The sequence below is a fragment of the Silene latifolia genome, chromosome 9 (genome assembly GCF_048544455.1).
Source record: "Silene latifolia isolate original U9 population chromosome 9, ASM4854445v1, whole genome shotgun sequence".
Classification (NCBI taxonomy): Eukaryota; Viridiplantae; Streptophyta; class Magnoliopsida; order Caryophyllales; family Caryophyllaceae; genus Silene; species Silene latifolia.
In genome coordinates, this window is record NC_133534.1 from 126,139,122 (window position 1) to 126,158,267 (window position 19,146).

The window sequence follows — 19,146 nt, forward strand, 5'->3', positions numbered from 1 at the left end:
AATGTGTCCATGATCCAAATTCACATTAACTTGGGCACGGGATAGCCGATTCATCCCTTATCAACATGAATTCGGTGGATAGACATTTATCACCCACTTCCCCTACGTAACAAGGTTTGTACCCCGGTGTGGCCGAGCGCACTTCCTCACGAAATAGGTTTTCATGGTTTCTACTTTTTGGTAAGGCTAAGTCTCAATTGTTTATTTTAGCGAGAGGTCATGTCAATTTATTATCTATCACGTTTTAAGTGAACTAAAGCGGTGAACTACGATAATTATAATTGACACGTTCGATAAACTCGATTAAAGATAATGCATGTTTTAGTTATGGCGATTTAGCGATGCATGCAACATATAAATAAAATGCAAAGCATAAAAATAAAATCCTAGTATGGTCTTCCTAAAATAGTAAATCTAATAAACTATTACAAATTCGGAAACCAACTCCTTTGGTCCCTTGAACTTTGGTCTTGGCATGCATTTCAATGCAACACTTTCTTTAATGGATCGCCTTCTCGAGTGGCACCGTCTTCAAGGAACTCCGGAATAAATAAATTACATAATAAATTACATAATTTCCTATTATACATTTGTAATTAAAATAAAAATAAATCTATTAAATTACAAGACGGTGATACGAGATCACAATAAATTACAACCGAATCGATATTCCCATACATTTCGGGTAATACCAATTAAAACTAAGGCCATACTAAGTAAAATTACATAATTCAAAAAATTACATAAAATTAAAAAATGACAATCATAAATAAAATGAAGCATTATAATATGTATGAACATGCCCAATTTTATGCTAAATCGCCTTTAAGGAGCCAATATCGTATATTTATCGGTTTTTACGGATTTGCGTGATTTAACCTTTTATAATCACAATAATTACATAAATTCATATTTATGTACAAGTTAATTACCCTAACTAACTCAGGACTCAAAATTAGTCTCCACTAACATATTGACAATAATTAACTTATATTTCTTAATATTGTTCATAAATGGACTCAAAATACAAAATTTTGCCATAAACTTCAAATTAAATCATAAAAATTTCAAATAATTTCAAAATTTGAAATTTAAACTCATGAACATTCTGGAAAAATACCATGACACTCATAAGGCTCAAAAACATAGGTTAAAAATTTCGAAAATTATCAAGAAAAACAATGTTGCGGTTTATCGGATTTATCGATTATTACCATAAAAAATGAGAAAAATTATTTTTATTAACTTTTCACTTTTAGATCTGAATAATATGATAAATTGCAACATATGACGTTTTTCCTTAGTCATGAAGTATGTTTTAGCAATTGTTACTAATTAAAGTCACTATTTATGTGATTTTTCATCAAAATTTCATAAATCATGCATAAAGACTTCATTATAGCCAAATATTTTATACACATCTTGTAAAATTACATGTGACAACATAATAAATTTTTATGACCAGATTCGAAATATAACTCATATTAACCTATTTTCCCATTTAAATACGATTTTAACTTGAAAAATCCATATTTCGAGCATAACAACTCATTTTATTATGAAACTTTACAGGTCATCAATAGATAATATATGTGAAAACATATCCAAAAATCACTAAAAAAAAATCAAAGTTTAGCTATTTTTAGTCCAAAAATGACATTTTTATCATAAAAATCACATTTTAATGCCATTATTATATAAAATGAACAATAAAATCCATAAATAAACCAAAATATCCTAAATACATTTTAGGACCAGAAAATTTAACATGCAAAATAAATTTCGTGATATTTCACAATAAACACAAATTTATAAGTTTTGTTTGTTAATCGTATAACTCGAAAAAACAATAACCGATTTGCATGCAAACAGCCTAAGGCTCATGATACCGCTTGATAGAAATTATTAATCTAATTATTCAACATATTCAAATATGTTACATTTAATTTAGTCATAAAATTAAATCTAGATCTTATGCATGCAAACATAAATAAGTATAGAGAAGAAATCACCAATCCTTACTATGATAGTTTCGGATTTAGGGCACAAGTGAGTTCTCCTTCTCACTTGTTCTTGAGCTTTCCTTATATGGAAGAACAAAGATTCAAGTTTAGAATCCCTCCCAAAGATGAATACCCAAGATAACCTCTTAAAGGATTAATATTACTTGAACTAGAACAATATTAACCTTACTAAAATTGACCCAAAATATTATTTTGGTCTCTTGCTTTTTCGGTCAAGAGATGAGGGAAGAAGGAGTAATTTTTCTCTCTAAAATTTCTATAAGTTTTAGATGTTAAAAATGAATGAATTTTCACACACTTGTCATTGTAGTGTATATTAGGAAAAATATAGAGAAAAACCCTTGGTCTTTTCTCTATGACAAAACCGGGTAGAGGGTGGGAAACAAGGCCAATGCATGGCACTTTCTTCTACCCATAAAATGTAGGTATGTAAGAGTAGGTATTAGTGTGATGATTAAACTTTTAAATAAAATATAAAGCACACTTTAAACCGTAATCCACCCTATTTTTCGGTACATTTTGTGTAAAATGGAAAGTCCATTTTACACATTATTTTGTCAATTTGTCAAAAGTCATGTGTAATTGTAATGTATTTTTAACATATTAAAAATCAACGTATTAATAAAAATACGTCATGTACAAAATCGACTTAGTAATTCATAATTACTTGTACCAAAACGGTTTACCAATTATAAATCACAACATCTTGTATTTATAATAAATTTCATTCAGTTTTAATTGTTTCGTAAACATTAATTTCATCTAAGTAAGAGAACAATTCGATCACTTAGACCGCATCTTATTTAATCAAATTACAATGAGACACGTAAATATTACTTCCAAAATCGTCCGTCAATTTTAAGTAATTTAATTAACCGGTATCGTCATACGATCAATTAAATAATCAATTAAGAGTGTTACCCTTTAGGTATGACCTAAGGGGATCAACTGATCACCACCGTCGCACGACAGTAATGTCAAACTCTAGTCAGCCAATCATTAACGATATGTGTGGACCAGTTGACTGTAAAATATTACTTCCCACATGTATTCTTAAAATAAGACTTAAACATGTGATCATCATGATCGACAGTTATGATCGCATTATTGTCGGAGGACACATATTCCAACAATCTTTTAGCAGGTACTCGATCGAGTAGAATTTGTACTCGATCGAGTATGAACAGCAGCAAACGTTCTCGATCGAGTACAAAAAGTACTCGATCGAGTCATCATCAGTGCGTTCCTGCAAAGACGCAACATAACAGCCCACAAAACTAACAAAGCAAGCATAACTGATATAGTCTATGGTATAAAGACCAATTATTACAACTAAAACTGAAATGAAATGTTTGAAAAATAACTAAAAATAAAAATCTCCGGGTTGCCTCCCGGGTAGCGCTAGTTTCAGACAGGTCCCAGCTCAACCTTCTTTTCTTCGAGCCTCTATAATTAGCCAGGTCAAAACAGCTCAAAGCGCGCAGCAACCGATCAAACAGCTGCGCATGTGCTACACAAAAATGTAAGTAGCACCACAGTGGAATAAAGATATAGGAAATAAAAATGTACAACTGTTTAAGCCTAACAAATTTCCTATGACAACTCCTAAATTTGTCCACAAAATAAAGGAGCTCAGGAGCAATTAACAATAATTTAAGGCTCCGTTTCAGATTAACAAGTTTGTGACGATAAGTACGGTGAAAAACTATTGAATTACTTGTCCAGCTAGGAGGGGGTATGGCATTAAAATATGAAGCATGAGTCAAATGAGGCAATGTACTATTTAAACAAACAATAATATAATTATCGTTAACTACCTCGGTTTGGTCGCTCTTAGTGATGGAATTATCGACAAAGGAAGATATTACCTCTTCCGTGCTAGGAGCAATTACCGACTCAGTTGCCTCGTCATCCTCCTCTGTGTAAACCGTCCCGTAAATTGCAGCCTCGAGCGCATCCAGCTCGGCCCTGAAAAGGGGAGATTCACCGTAACCATTATCTTCAGCAAAATCGTCATCTAGAACAAACCCACATGACGTTGTATTGCTCACACTGGCCAATTCAGTCGATTGAGTAGAAATTTTACTCGATCGAAGACTCTCCTCTTGATTTTCACTCGATCGAGTGCATGAAATAGCTCGATCGAGTAGTTCCTCTAAGCAGCAGTTCGATCGAGTGAAATAAAGTGTTCGATCGAACGATTCTTCAGGTATTTCACTCGATCGACTAATATATGTCACTCGATCGAGTGATTCTTGCTGTACAGTGCTGAAATCCTCGTGTAAGGCATCATTATGTGATAGAACTTCGCAATCCGAGTCATAAAAATCATCATCAGCATTAGGCAACACGGGTTCTTCATGGGAAAAACCGCTCTCTGCATAGGTAACGCAGGCTTCCTCTAGTTGCCTAATTTTCGACTCAGCAGCTAGCTGAGCTATGTCAGACTCGAGCTCATCAATTTGTGCACAAACTTGTCTATCATATTCTTGCCTTTTGAGTGCAAGTGCCTTCACCAAAGACATCAACTCAGCAAACTCTTCTTTCTGCTTATCAGATGGAGGAGCTTGTTGTTGCGGTGGCCAGATAAATGGAGGGTTTTGATAGCCTCCCTGGTAGGGTGGATGTGGCGGCACAACTACAGGAGGTTGACTAGCTCGTCTATGCTGCTTGAATGCATAGACCTCGTCGTTCTCAGCTGGGCAAATAGCTGCATTGTGCCTAGCAGCACCACATCTTCCACAGTAAATCACCTGCTGCGCCATATAATGGAGCATAGGTGACGGGTCAAATGTACTCAAGCCTTCCCTTTGACGATCTTTTACCTAGAACTGTCTAGGTAGGACCTGTAGGGCCTATCAAAACAGCACTAAAGAAAAATATTAGAACGGCCTTAAGGGAAAAATCCCTTGAGGCTAAAAATAGACAGAATTAAACTAATAAATAAAGTAGTTGCCTCCCCGGCAACGGTGCCAAAATTTGATACGGTCGTTATGTACCAAAAATAAATACCTAAGTACTACTAACAGAAGTCAGCGGTAAGTAGGGTCGATCTCCACAGGGAGGCGGTCACTATTCACTTGTCTACTCGGTCTGTCTAATGTCACAGTGTAGGGGTTTGAATTGATTTAATTAAACAAACGAGATTAAGGCAAAAGGAAATAAAAAGAGAGATTAACAATAAGAAAAGGGAACTAGGATGTCGGGTTGTCAATGATCATCGGTCAATAGCAGCTAAGGTCACAGATTAGTTAGTTGTATCGGTCTAAGGGGCAACGAATATCTCCTTCCGGTCTCAATTCGCCCTAAAACACTAATAGCTTAGCTTCCGCCCTCATTAAAGTGCCCTAATGCTCACTGCAGCTCTCACCCCTTCCAACCTTCCGGTCTAGGTCAAGGCTTACCAATGTTAAATAAGCTAATTGCGTCGACTCAACTAGCAGGATACAATTTAAGCAGTGATAAACAACAGAGACATAATAACAACGACAGATCTGCAAACTAATTAACAATTGACAATAATCATCGACTCCCCTAATCCTAGCAAAGAGAATTAGCTAGACATAATAAAGTGAAGAATAGAAATAAAGAGAGAAATAAACATAAACATAAATAAAGGAGAAAAGGAAAAGAGAGAAAGTTACAGTAAATCCGGGAAAAGAGAGAAGAGCAGAGAACAGTAGAAAAGTAACGTAAAGAGTAGTTTGTGATAGATCCAAAGATAGGAAGAGAGAGAGGAGAGAGAGCAGAGAGAGGAGAGAGGGAAGAGAGAGGAGCCTTACAAATGACGTCCCCCCTTCCTATTTATAAGAAATAGGAATTTTTATTTGACCTAATAACGAAATAAGATAAAAAGCCCGAGCCCATTAGAGAAACCACTCGATCGAGTGATTTAAAATCACTCGATCGAGCAAATCCGAGCTCAAACCATTCGATCGAGTAAAAGTACTACTCGATCGAGTAAACCCTAAATAGACACTATTCGATCGACCATAATACATACTCAATCGACCTATTATTCCATCCAAAACCACTCGATCGGCTAGTAAAGTACTCGATCGAGTGATATCTAACTTCAGCAGCTCACAATTTCGTTAGTTTCAGCATTGACTCATCTTTTTAGCTCCCGAAACGGCTTCACGCATCCCGAGACAGCTACATTTCCGGTCCAAATTCACTCTTCCTCCAAATGCATGCAAAACGGACGGTAAAAGGCTTGATTTCACTACTTTTTGGTTCATTCCTGCAAATAGAACAAAACAAACCAAAGTAGCATATTCGGGGCATTTCGTAGCATAAAACTACGATAATAGCATAGAAATATGTGCATAAAAAGGCCCAAAAGGACTATATAAAATGCACGTATCAAGTATTAGCTATGGGGACGAGATAAGGAGTCATCACTCGAGTCTAGCTTCCGGTGTCATGAGATTTATCTTTCAGTTTCAGTTGTTAAACTTTAGTAATCTTTATTTTGTATTTGTTTTTGGAACATGTAATCATTAACTATTTATACTTTAATAAATGTTGTTTTTGAATGGTAACTTTGATATACTAACCTTGGGCAACCGAGATGGTGATGGCCTCTCATGCTAGGGTGGTCCTGGTAAGGCACCTTGGTATGTGGGGGTGTCATAGTCCGGACATGCACATTAATGATGATGATGTTCCCTACATGCATCCTAAGGGATTGGGAAATTTGGAGCTAAGTGACGATGAAAACGAAATTGACGAAACTGAAACACGGGATTTGAAGAACGGGCAGAAAAGCAAAAAAGATGGGAATGCAGAAGATCCTCGATCGAGTAGCACAAGGCTCGATCGAGGAACCAAGATACTCGATCGAGTTCACCCCGGGCTCGATCGAGGCACCCCCCCCCCCCCACCAGTGGATGATTTTTCGCGTGTTTCAGCTACGACGTTGGAAAAAAATAGGTTCCTCGATTGAGTGACTACTGGACTCGATCGAGTCACTCCTGTACCTGATGATAATGCTTCCAACCGTACTTCTAAAGCAAAAGAAGCCGAGCCGATAAAAATTCAACTACCTTTTCCTCAAAGATTGCAGAAATTCAAACTTGAACAACAGTTTGGAATGTTCATGGAGGTAGTCAAGAATCTTCAAGTGACAGTGCCATTTACTGAATTGGTAACTCAAGTGCCGACTTTTGCTAAATTTTTGAGAGAGATCTTATCAAAGAAGCGGTCTTTTGATGAAGTTGAGACAGTAGCATTCACTCAAGAATGCGCGACCGTATTACAAGCTAACTCACCACCAAAGCTAAAGGATCCAGGGAGTTTTTCTATTCCTTGTCATATTGGTAGTGTAGCTATTGATAAAGCCCTTTTTGAATTAGGGGCTAGTGTTAGTGTCATGACGTATTCAATATGCAAAAAGTTAAATATGGGTCAACTACGTGTCACTAATATGATCTTGCAAATGGCCAATAGATCTTTAAAGAAACCTATGGGTGTCTTAGAGGATGTGCCAGTTAGAGTAGGGAAGTATTTTATTCTAGTTGACTTTATTGTTATGGATATGGCTGAGGACTCTTAAGTCCTTATTATTCTAAGAAGACCATTCCTCCACACTACAGGAGCACTCATAGATGTTAGGGATAATAGTTTGACACTAAGAGTGGGGGATGATACTGTTAAGTTTGTTCTTGATAACGCTATAAAGCGTCCCCACTCAGTAGCCAATGTTATATGCTTAATTCTATCGATCCACCTACTCATGATTCCTTTGCTTTTTGTTTTGACAGGAATCCATCTGACGCCCCTGCTGTTGCGTCATATCCATGGAGCAAGGAAGTTGACGAGATAGAGAAATTGATATATGGAGATGAGCCTCATCCTGAGCTAATTTATAACTGTGATGAGAGTGTTGACATAGAAGCCGAGTTGGATGCTTTAGAAGCTGAGATTTTTAGAGAGGAGCCAGTCAAAGTTTTTGATGAAGCTCCTATTTCGGATGAAGTGCCTTATCTCCTACCAAGTGATGATGACTTGAAGAACGATGGACATTGCTCATATTTTATATTAGACTTAGAGTTTGATGAGCAAGAACTTTATTTGTCATTTATTTTTTCTTGGACTATTTATTGGTGCTACTTATTGCTTGTGTGTAGCACATGCACTACTTTTTGATTTATTGTTACGTGCTTTAAGTTGTATTGATTGTGATTTGCGTGCGCATTTGTTTTAAATGCAGATATGTGCTCGCCAGTTGGTGACTCGATCGAGTGCTGGCAGGCTCGATCGAGTAACCTTGCTCATTGAGTTTAATTCATAGCCATGCGATGATAGGAATTGTGCGGTTGATCTTTCTCCCCTATTTTTGCAGCTGGTTTGGGGGAATTTCATATACTCTTACCCGGTATTCTCTTCCCTTATATCTTCTTCCCTTGTATTATCTAGTTATTTCCCACTCCTTTTGTTAGTTGTGTCCTTTAGGTTGCTGGACATTTTTGTGTGATTGCTATGTTGTAGGCGTCACAATCAGGACACTGTGACATTTAGCTTTGGGAGAGGAGTCTTTAATTATGTTGTGTGCTTTATTTATTGCTGTGTGCATTTATATCAAAAATCCATAAAAATTAAAAAATTTCACAAAACAAAAACATGTTTGTCATTCCTTTTTAGGTCAAGTGTTGGTGAATTGAATAACTATGATGTTAAATTGCATTGTTTTTTCATTTGAATCCCATTTCGTTGTCCATGTACATTGTTTTGACCCGTTATTCATGGAAATAAAGCTCATAACTCGAGTCTTAACCGTATTGATATGCCTTATGCTAATTAGATTTGACACAATTATGTTGGTAAACTACTTCAATTCTGAGGTATATAGAGTTTCCTAGGCCAGGAACATTAATAAACTGGTCTCATTGTCAATTAGGCTTGAGTGTGGTTTCTCCTTGTGAAATATGTAATATCTTTTAACTAAGTATATGTGGATCGGCGGTTCTTACCGTTCAAATAAGCCATACATTATCTTTTTCTTTTGTTAGCCCGTTTGAACCCTTGTAGCCATTCTATATCCTATATTTATTAGCTACAATCCAAGAATTTGCCTACCTTTTCGGGACAGTCGCAGTTGCTTGTTATCATGTCTATTTTACTACTATGGTTAGGATTGAGACTATTATTGTCAATTGTGGGTGTAGTAGAATTATTTAGCAATTGTGTTGTATCCTTGTGTTGGAAAAAGAAAAAAAAAGAAAAAGAAAGAAAAAATCGAAAAAAAAGAGTATTGAAAAAAAGAGAAAGAAAAGAAAAAAAATGATTGCTTCATTTGGTTTGTCAAGGATCAGAAGGATGGTTGTTAGAGTCTAATGCATAATTGGGGAGTACTTCATTTGCTCTCATGTGTTGTAAAGTTGAGATCATTTCTCTAAGTTGGGTTCATTTGTATAATCATATATTTGGTTTTGGTATTTGTTAAGCGCTGCGCCTACCGTCTTAGCTCCACATATCCATAACGTGCTCTGGCACAAATCATTTCTACCTCTTTAACCCATTTGCCACCCTTATTGTCCTTGATACATGTACTTTTGTCTACATTGTGGATGCATACTAGTTGGAGAAATCTCTTTCACATTAGATTGCATGCATATTTTATAAGTCGAGTGAGTGTTTCTACTTCTTTCTATCTTCACTTATAACTCACCCTTACATACATATGAGTGCATGAGTGAATCCGCGAGAATCCGACTAATTTATCTTGCAAGATCGAAAGGTATTTGGCATTTGTCTATAGTATGGTGACTTGAGACTTGAGCTACGTTTTCTATTTCCCGTACCTTTGAATTTGTTTTATTGGTACACTTTGGTCATTGCTTTGTTACAGATATGGATAGCTTGGGATTTGTATGTGCATCAACATTAGCTCTGAGTTGTTTATTCGCCATTTGTATGATTATCTTTTGTAATTGTGAAATGCTTTGCTTGAGGACAAGCAAAGAGATGGCTTGGGGGAGTTTGACGAGTCATAATTATATATATATTTATGCCTCCCCTTAATTGCTTTTGATACGGTTTTCGTGCTAGATTATATCATTTACATGCCTTTTTTGTTAGAATGTCGATACTTCCGCTATTTGATGTAGGAATGATGCATTTGAGGAGCAAAGGAATGAAATAAGCATCGCGGGGTAGGCATGAAGGAATACAAAAATCATGGCACGGGAATCCATAAGAATGAAGGGAGAGAAGTTAAGAAGAAAACACGAAGAAAAGAGCAGAAACAAGCGATGCCTCGATCAACTATGGCCGGGCTCGATCAAGGAACTTGGTGACTCGATCGAGTACATTAGGGCTCGATCGAGGAACCATATAATTCCATATTTTCCCCAATTTTCCTTAAGTTGGTTATGTTTTATTATAAATACCTAGAACCGTACCCTAGTTTATTTACGCCTTACTTACGCTTTATTTTACTTAGTTTCGTATTACTACCCTAAAAAACTCTCAAAATACTTTTAGTTTAGATTATTGTTCTGATTTTTGGATCTAAATTCCGTTCTTCATTATTCGTTAAGGTACTTCATCTTTCCTCATTAATTATTAATTTAGTTCATGCTATTATTTCTTTGTTCTTATTTATTGTCTTTAATTATGTTTTCATCAATTATTGTTGTTGTTATTCCCTTTAATATGAGTAGCTAATTCTCTTATCTAGGGTGAATGGGGATCTAGGTTGTTAGAAGGGGGAATTAATTAATTAATGAATTGATAGTTAAAATTGCTTATTCTTTGTTGTTCAGTTTATTGTTGTTCATCTAGTTAGTTAATTACTGGCCAGGGTTACTTGACTAGTATAGCGAATTGAGACTTTCACCGACTGGGTTATAATCAATATAGGCCGCGATAAATGAATAAAGATAATTTAATGATAGCGATTGCATGTTGAATTAGATCTAAAGTAATATCGAATCGACTGATCATATAACCTTAAACAACACAATTAGCTCTATCAATAAGTTAAGTCTCACCCCCAAATAACTACCTAGTGAACCTAAGCCCCATACTTCTTAATATTATTGTTATTTATTCTTTACTCTTTCTGCAATTAGTTGTTAGTAAACAAACAATCAAAACCCCCATAAAACTGTTACCTTTAAGACAAACTTAAATATTGGCAAACTAGAACAATTAACTCGCCTCCCTATGGATTCGACCCTTTCTTGCCACTAGCTACCAGTTAGTAGTAATTTAGGATTTATTTTGATAGGCCAACGACTGAAAATAACTTTATCAAAAATGATATGCATACATGATGTTTAAGTGATGGGTTATAGAGTTTTCTGGCATGATTCAGACGAGCAGGGCGGGTACTCGATCAAGTAGAGGATATTAGGCCGAGTAGCCAGGCACTCGACCGAGTGTGGCTATGTGAGTTTTGGACAGTAGCTACTGGTTATGACCACCCGACCGAGTAAGTGGGGCACTCGACCGAGCGGGGTATACTCGACCGAGTACCTAGAGTACTAGGCCGAGTATGCTTTACGTGTTATCTGATGTCAGCTACTGGAGTTGGATACTCGGCCGAGTAGCGTAAGTACTCGACCGAGTAGTCTATACTCAACCGAGTACCCCAGGTACTCGGCGGAGTACCTCTTTGGAGGACGTGTTGTTTATTTTGAGCCGTAGGCTATGTGCTTACGTTTGTCTTGGTTATATCAGCTCAAAATGCCGCCAAAGAGATTAGCTGCGTATATCTAGGCATCTGAGATGACTCTTGAGGAGGTTGCCAGAATGATTGAGCAGCAAGAAGTGCTCATGGAGGCACTCAAGAATGTGGGAAAAGGGGAAGGGAAACCGGTGGATGCATCCCGACTGAGCACCACTATTTCTCGCTTCAATCGTACAACTTTTGAGGGCACTGGTGAGCCAAAGCTGCTTGACAATTGGCACCGAGAGATGGTGAGTGTGCTAGAGGTATTTAAGTGTCCGGAGGAGATGATGGTAGAATAGGCTGCGTTCTACCTAAGGGATGAGGCCGGGGTTTGGTGGCAGAATGAAAGGGAAGGGGCTCGCGCATACAACAAGAATCTGGGCCAAACTGCAATTTCATGGGCAGGATTCAAGAGAGCTATGAGAGATCACTTTGTTCCGGAGCACATTCGCCATAAGTTGTGCGCTGAGTTTGATTCCTTTTCTATGGATGATAATATGACCGTCACGGAATACTACCATAGTTTTATCGAGCTGTCACGATATGCAGAGGACATGCAAATGAGTCAACGGAGTTTGGCTCTTCGCTTTGAGAGAGGGTTAGCAGTGAAGATCATGGAGAGGCTACCAGCTGGGGCAGTCACTGATCTAAAAGAAGTCTATGCAAGGGCGGGGCACGCTGAGAGGCTAGTATACATGGCAAAGGAGGCCAAAGAAAAGGGCGTTGAAAAGATAATGGCTGAGAGTGAGGGTGGCAATCAGTCAAGCAACAGGAGGAGTGAAGAGTCTATCGATCCGAAATACTCGCGGGGAAGGGGGTTAAATTGAGTATAAAAACTTAGCCCACTTTTACGATTGATCGTATGAGCGTGTCTTAACAATTAATTATCTAAAGTATATTGGTTAAACTTTAACTAATTAATTGAGCAATGTAGAACGTAAAGGAACGAAAGGAAAGATGTGAGTGATATACGTGGTTTTGGAGTGGTTCAGTTTCACAAGTCGAAACCTATGTCCACTATTCTCGATTAATAATTTTAGTACCTTTCTACGGATTACAAAATTACCATTCCCCTCGTACAACTAGCTCTAGCTGCAACTCAAATGAGTACCGATAAATACTCGGTTTTTATCTATCTTACGTTAATAAGAAAGTACTTGACTGTTCTTCTAATGTTCACACAATTAAATGAGTAAGAAACAATATAAAGCACTATTATCCAATAACGTAATCCTTAGAAATAAAGAGCAATATAAAGAACGACTTTTCTAAAATGAATTTCGAATGTAAATAAAAAATCTTTTACTCGATTGAAAATGAAAGCTTAATTGATTTGTTTGCAAAGGAATTTATATCATGAAAAGTTGTTTTGAAATGTTGACGTACTTGTGTATATATAGTAGTGGGGGGAAAGCTAGGGTTTAGACGAAGCTCTAGAAGGTGTCGTGAGGCCCTTGTGGAATGCTTCACAAGAAACAAATCTTATCCTCTTTAATTCAGTTCATTAATATTTCCTTAAACAAATAGAATAAATCTAAATAGTCGTAAAGATATAAAAATATCTTTTGACAAATTAATTTAGATTAAACCTAATAATTTACTTGTGCAAGAAGTTAAAACAAGATGGACGACGGCTCATATGCCCACCATCTTATTTCGAAACCCTAGTTGAAATATTAAGCATGAATTAGGGTATGGATCTAGATAAATTAGAAAACCCTAGATAGCATGACAACTCATAAGTTGTTTTACTAATCAATAGGATAATCATAAATTTATTCGATCTATCTAAAACCGTACCTTATTTCTACATACACGTACTTTCTCGAAAATATATATTAAAGTTTTAAGCTTCGAAAACTGATTCTTACATCCTAAATCGTGACTTCATTTTGCAGCCCAAAGTTATAGGTCAAATGACTATAACATTAAGCGTGGTAAGTAAAGTTATAGGTGAAATAGCTATAACTTTACCTTCCCAACATTACTTCTAAAAATACCATTATTGCATGATGTCCTATACTAGCTAATCTTCCTGGAGATCTTTAGCATATGGATCATCTCTTCATCTTGATTTAAAGCTCTTCATCTTGAGCTTGTTTAAGACTTAATCCTGTTTTTGCTTGAGTGATCCTCATAGTTGTAGGTAGAATAGCCACAACACTGCTTCATGAATCTTCAATGTTATAGCTCAAGCAGCTATAACATTGCTTCAATGGTTTCTCACAAATCGTCAATGTTATAGTTAAAACTACTATAACATTGCTTGCTTATATTATAACCTTTATTAGATCTAATTGAGACTAAACAAACGGTTACGAGCAACAGATATATATATATATATATATATATATATATATAGAAATAGGATCCCGTACGAACTTAATGTTCGGTGCGAACTTACGAACTAAATTAGAACTGTTAGATTGAAAGACAAATGAGCGGCTTGGATTAAAACTATAACCATTAACCACTGTCCACCTTATCCCATAACTTCAACATTACTCTCTTAAGTGTCACGCATACCTTCACCACAGTAAAACTGACCCGTCGACACCTCCTCTGACCACCCATACACCGGTACCTCCTCCGACAACCTTACGTCGATGTCGGCGACCTATTTCTCACCACATCAACTTTCTTGTGCTTCTCCCTCGCCATCCCTTTTTCCGATTGTCGGCGATATATTTCCGACCACCGTGACTTTTAACCCATTACAGATATTTAACGACTTTCATGATGGTGTTAACTAACTAAAATTTTAGTAGATCTGGGATTGAATATGTGTAATTTTAGAATAGGATGGTTGTTGGATTGCAACTATGGTCGTTTTTGCTTCATGTGGCAGTGATTTGCCAGTCGTCTAATGGCTAGGCGGCGGCGAGGAGTTGTTGTGGGAAAGAGAGAACGACGAGGCCGGAGATGTCATTGTTGATAATGCCGGAAATGTCACTGGCTGTTTTAGTCGCTGGCGAGGATTCATCATTGTAATCTAGACACAGAAATCGATTTGTGTATCCGGGAGTATTAATATGTGTATCTGAGATACTAACATGTGTATCTAGAGTGGTTGTCTGGGCAGCGTAAGTGGTGGTCGTGGGAAACAATTGTCAGCCCGTTTTACTGAAGCCTGTGAGAGCTTATATTTCGACTGAATTTGTAATGCTAATCTTTGATGAATTAAATAAATTTTATAACAAAATGAAATGACAGAAAGCAGCAATGTGGGATATAAAGAGTAGTATTTGTACTGCAAAAGGGGGAGAAAGTACAGGAACAGTGTGCGACCCAACAGAGTGACGGGGTTGGGTTCCTGGAAAGCAACCGGGATAGACAGGCCCATATACTCGAACGACGGAGAAGGGTAGCAATGCGTGGGGCTGAAGAAATCTCTGGTGTACTACCGATGAAATGCCGGAAAGGAACCAAAACGAATTAGATCATGCATGAATTTCGTCTCCCTAGTGACCTAATTATCCGGGAGGCCAATTCTTCCAACCCTGACAACTCTGCCTTTGAAGCCGTAAGTGTATATGCCTTTGAAGCTGTAAGTGTATATGCATATTTTCCTTCTAGTTATGTTGCCTAGTAAGAATATTACGTTATGAACTTATGATTATGGGTTTAAGTGCAAAACCCTTATGTTGTCATGTTGATGATCAAGATGAGCCCGTTTGCATACATGTATTATTACCATGTTGTAGGGAAATTGGTTCAAACCGTTTAAAGAAAGCAATCTAATCATTTTGTTCGCTTGAAAACCCAAGTATAAGCGACTGTGGTGAGATCCATGAAATCATATCTCATGAAGAAATAGAAGAATCAGAGATTGGTGAACATAGTATCATATTTCCTCGGTTGAAGTTCTTGACGCTAAACAGGTTGTACAATCTCAAGAGTTTCTACGGGGACGATCCAAACTCGAGTTCCCAAAGTTGAAAACTTTGATTTTGGATGACCTTGCGAATATAGATTGGATGCAATTCACCCTACCTTGCTAGATACATATCTTTAACTTGCTAGATACACTTCTTTAAGTTACTAGATACATACCTTTAACTTGTTAGATACACTCTTTTAAGTTACTAGATACATATCTTTAGTTAGCTAGATACACTTTTGTAAGTTACTAGATACATATCTTTAACTTGCTAGATACACTCTTTTTAGGGTATTTCAACAAAATAACCATTTTACCAAAATTATTTACCAAAGTAACCATAGAAGATATCGGATAAATCTGTAGGCGGGCGGTAGGGAGTTTAATATGAGGTGAAAGAGTATAAATGGAATTTGAAAATACTATCATTACGGAGTATTATGTAATACCCAAAGCGATAGACCGCCAGTACTCCACTAGACTATGCCAATGAAATGCAATGCAATGATTTTGTGAATTATACATAAGGGAAATGTACGATGAATGAGCCTGGAAGAAAGATTGGAGCAGGTGATCTTGCAAAAAAAAAGGGGGAATTTTTTGTTTGAAATGAATAATGGCCAATTTGGAAAATAGTTGCGTAAAAAGGTTATTTTGGTAAATAGTTTTGACACAATGATTATTTTAGTAAAAGACCCCTCTTTTTAAGTTACTAGATACATATCTTTAGTTAGTTAGATACTCTTTTGTAACTTACTAGATACATATCTTTAACTTGTTAGATAAATATATACTTCTTTAAGTTACTATATACATACATTTAGCTAGCTAGATACATACCTTTAAGTTGCTAGATACACTCTTTTAAGTTAATACATACATACCTTTAGTTAGCTAGTTACACTTTTTAAGTTAATAGATACAAACCATTAGCATTCTAGATACACATATCATTTGCTAGTTAATAGATACAAACTACCATCTTATATTAATGCTACCACAAATGTTATATGAATACTCTGACACTTCGACCCTTTATTTGACACCAAAAACTGAAAAGTTCATGGAAAATAACCGTATACCGACACTTCGACACGTGACACTCCGATACGTGCTGGACACGACACTTCTCCGATGAGTCGTAATGATTAATGTAGCATTTGACATAACATACATTCAAGACTCAAATAGTAACAATCTGTATATATCCTCTAAATTTCAACAATCCATAACAAACATGCTCTAAATTCCATCACAACCATAGTAAAATCAAAATTCAATGCACCCTCCTGTACCCATCAACACCAAAAAAACACATATGACCAAGAATTACTATGTCTCTGAACTAAAATAAATTTTCTTAGGACGATCACTCGAAAACCTTAACTTTGGACATGTAAAGGAGCTTCTTCTTAGAACTTTGATTTCAATAGTGATTACGACTTTCCCAGCCTCAATCACCTTGAAAGTGTTACTAATCACAGGCTCGGCGATAAATAGTGTAATCTTCTTTGGCTTTGATATGTTTAAAGGGTATCCTCCTCCCTTTTCAGGCAAGAATTCGGCCAAACTGACAATATTTCAGGCTTAGGAGATTGATAATGAGCTGTTGAAACTACCTAGTTGTTGCAATTTGTTCCATAGACATATCATTTGCTTGGGAGATAGATAATGAGATGTGTAATAGACTTCTAAACAACCAAACTGACATGTTTTTAGGCTGTCTACATATTTCACAGCCATCGAGCTGTTGAAACGATCTACCCACATTCCAATACTCACGTATTCCATCTTAGACCTCCATACATCACCGGCATTGTCATCGGCAAACGAACATACCCACGCCTGCGACTTCTCCCACAACAAAGACGACGCAACACCTGCCACTTGACCCGTCGCACCCTCGGTGAACATCCACCAACCACCACAAATCAGGCTCATCCCCTACCCCAGACGATTCCGGCTACAACGAACGGAAAATCAGAATTCTCCGACAAGCTCACCTTACCAATATTTGTTTGAAATTCTTCAATTTTTTGTAGATCAACATGAATACTAAGAGGCGGAAGGTGTTTGGCAGTCGGAACAAACAACAATGGTGGGAAAAGGGCCTAATGACGCACCGACATCGTTCCTCGCCGGCGGTGTTTGCCGGAGTAAAAGTAAGCTGCAGAAGAGGGAGAAAAGAGGAAGGTAATCGGAAATATTGGGTGATAAGAGGTGTTGGAATATGTGTCCTCCGACAATAATGCGATCACGACTGTTGATCATAATGATCACATGTTTAAATCTCATTATAAAGAATACAATTGGGAAGTAATATTGTTACTGTCAACTGGTTAACATATATCGGTAATGATTGGCTGACTAGAGTTTGACATTTCGTCGTGCGACGGTGGTGATCGAGTTGACCCCCTAGGTCATACCTATAGGGCAACACTCTTAATTGATTATTTAATTAATCGTATAATGTTACGAGTTAATTAAATTACTTGAAAATTGACGGACGATTTTGGAAGTAAAATTTACGTATCAAATTGAAATGTAATTAAATGAGATACGGTCTGAGTAATCAAATTGTATAATTACTCGGATGAAATAATTGTTTAATGTAACAATTAAATTTGAATGAATTGTTATAAATACAATCTGTTGTGATTTATAAATTGGTAAAATTTTTGGTACAAGTAATTATGATATTACTAAGTCGATTTTTGTATGTGACGTATTTTTGATAATACGTTGATTTTTAATATGTTAAAAATACATAACAAATTTATGTGACATGTGACATGTGACATATTGACAATTGACAAAAATAATATGGATTCCATATTATCAAATGGACCGAAATAATAAGAGGAGGATTAAGCTAATTAATTGTTTAATTAGTAGGTAAACATAATGATTGTTTGCTTTAGTAGCCATGCAACCCTACTACTCATTGTGAAGACAAATGTGTGCATGCATTGGCTCCCCTCCCACTCCCCTTGTCCGGTTTTTAAGAGAGAAAAACAATTGGTTTTTCTCTTAATTTTTACCTAATAACACTAAAATGTTTTAGTGTATTCATTCAAAAAAAAACACTCATCCAAAATACAATTTCTAGAGAGAATAAAAATCCTCCTCTTCTTCTCTCTATAAACCGAAATATTTAAGTGTTTATAAATATTTTTAGTTCAATTTTCTACTAATTAGTATCATACTAGTTCTTGTAATATTAATTATATTAAGGGTAAGCTTTGGGTATTAATCCTAAGGAGAGATCCTATACTTGGATCTTGGTTCTTCCATTTAAGGATCGCACAAGAACAAAAGAAAAGGAGATTTCTTTTGTGCCCAATAAAACCGAAATCACCAATGTAAGAACATGATTTCTCCTCTATCTTATCATATTGTTTGCATGCATAAAATCCGTATTTAATTTTATGACAAATTAATTTCAACATATATGAGTATGTTAGTGTATATAGATCTACATTTCCTTCAATTGGTATCAAGAGCCACGGTTTTTTGCATGCAAATCGGTTAAAAGTTTTTCCGAGTTATAAGAATAACAAATA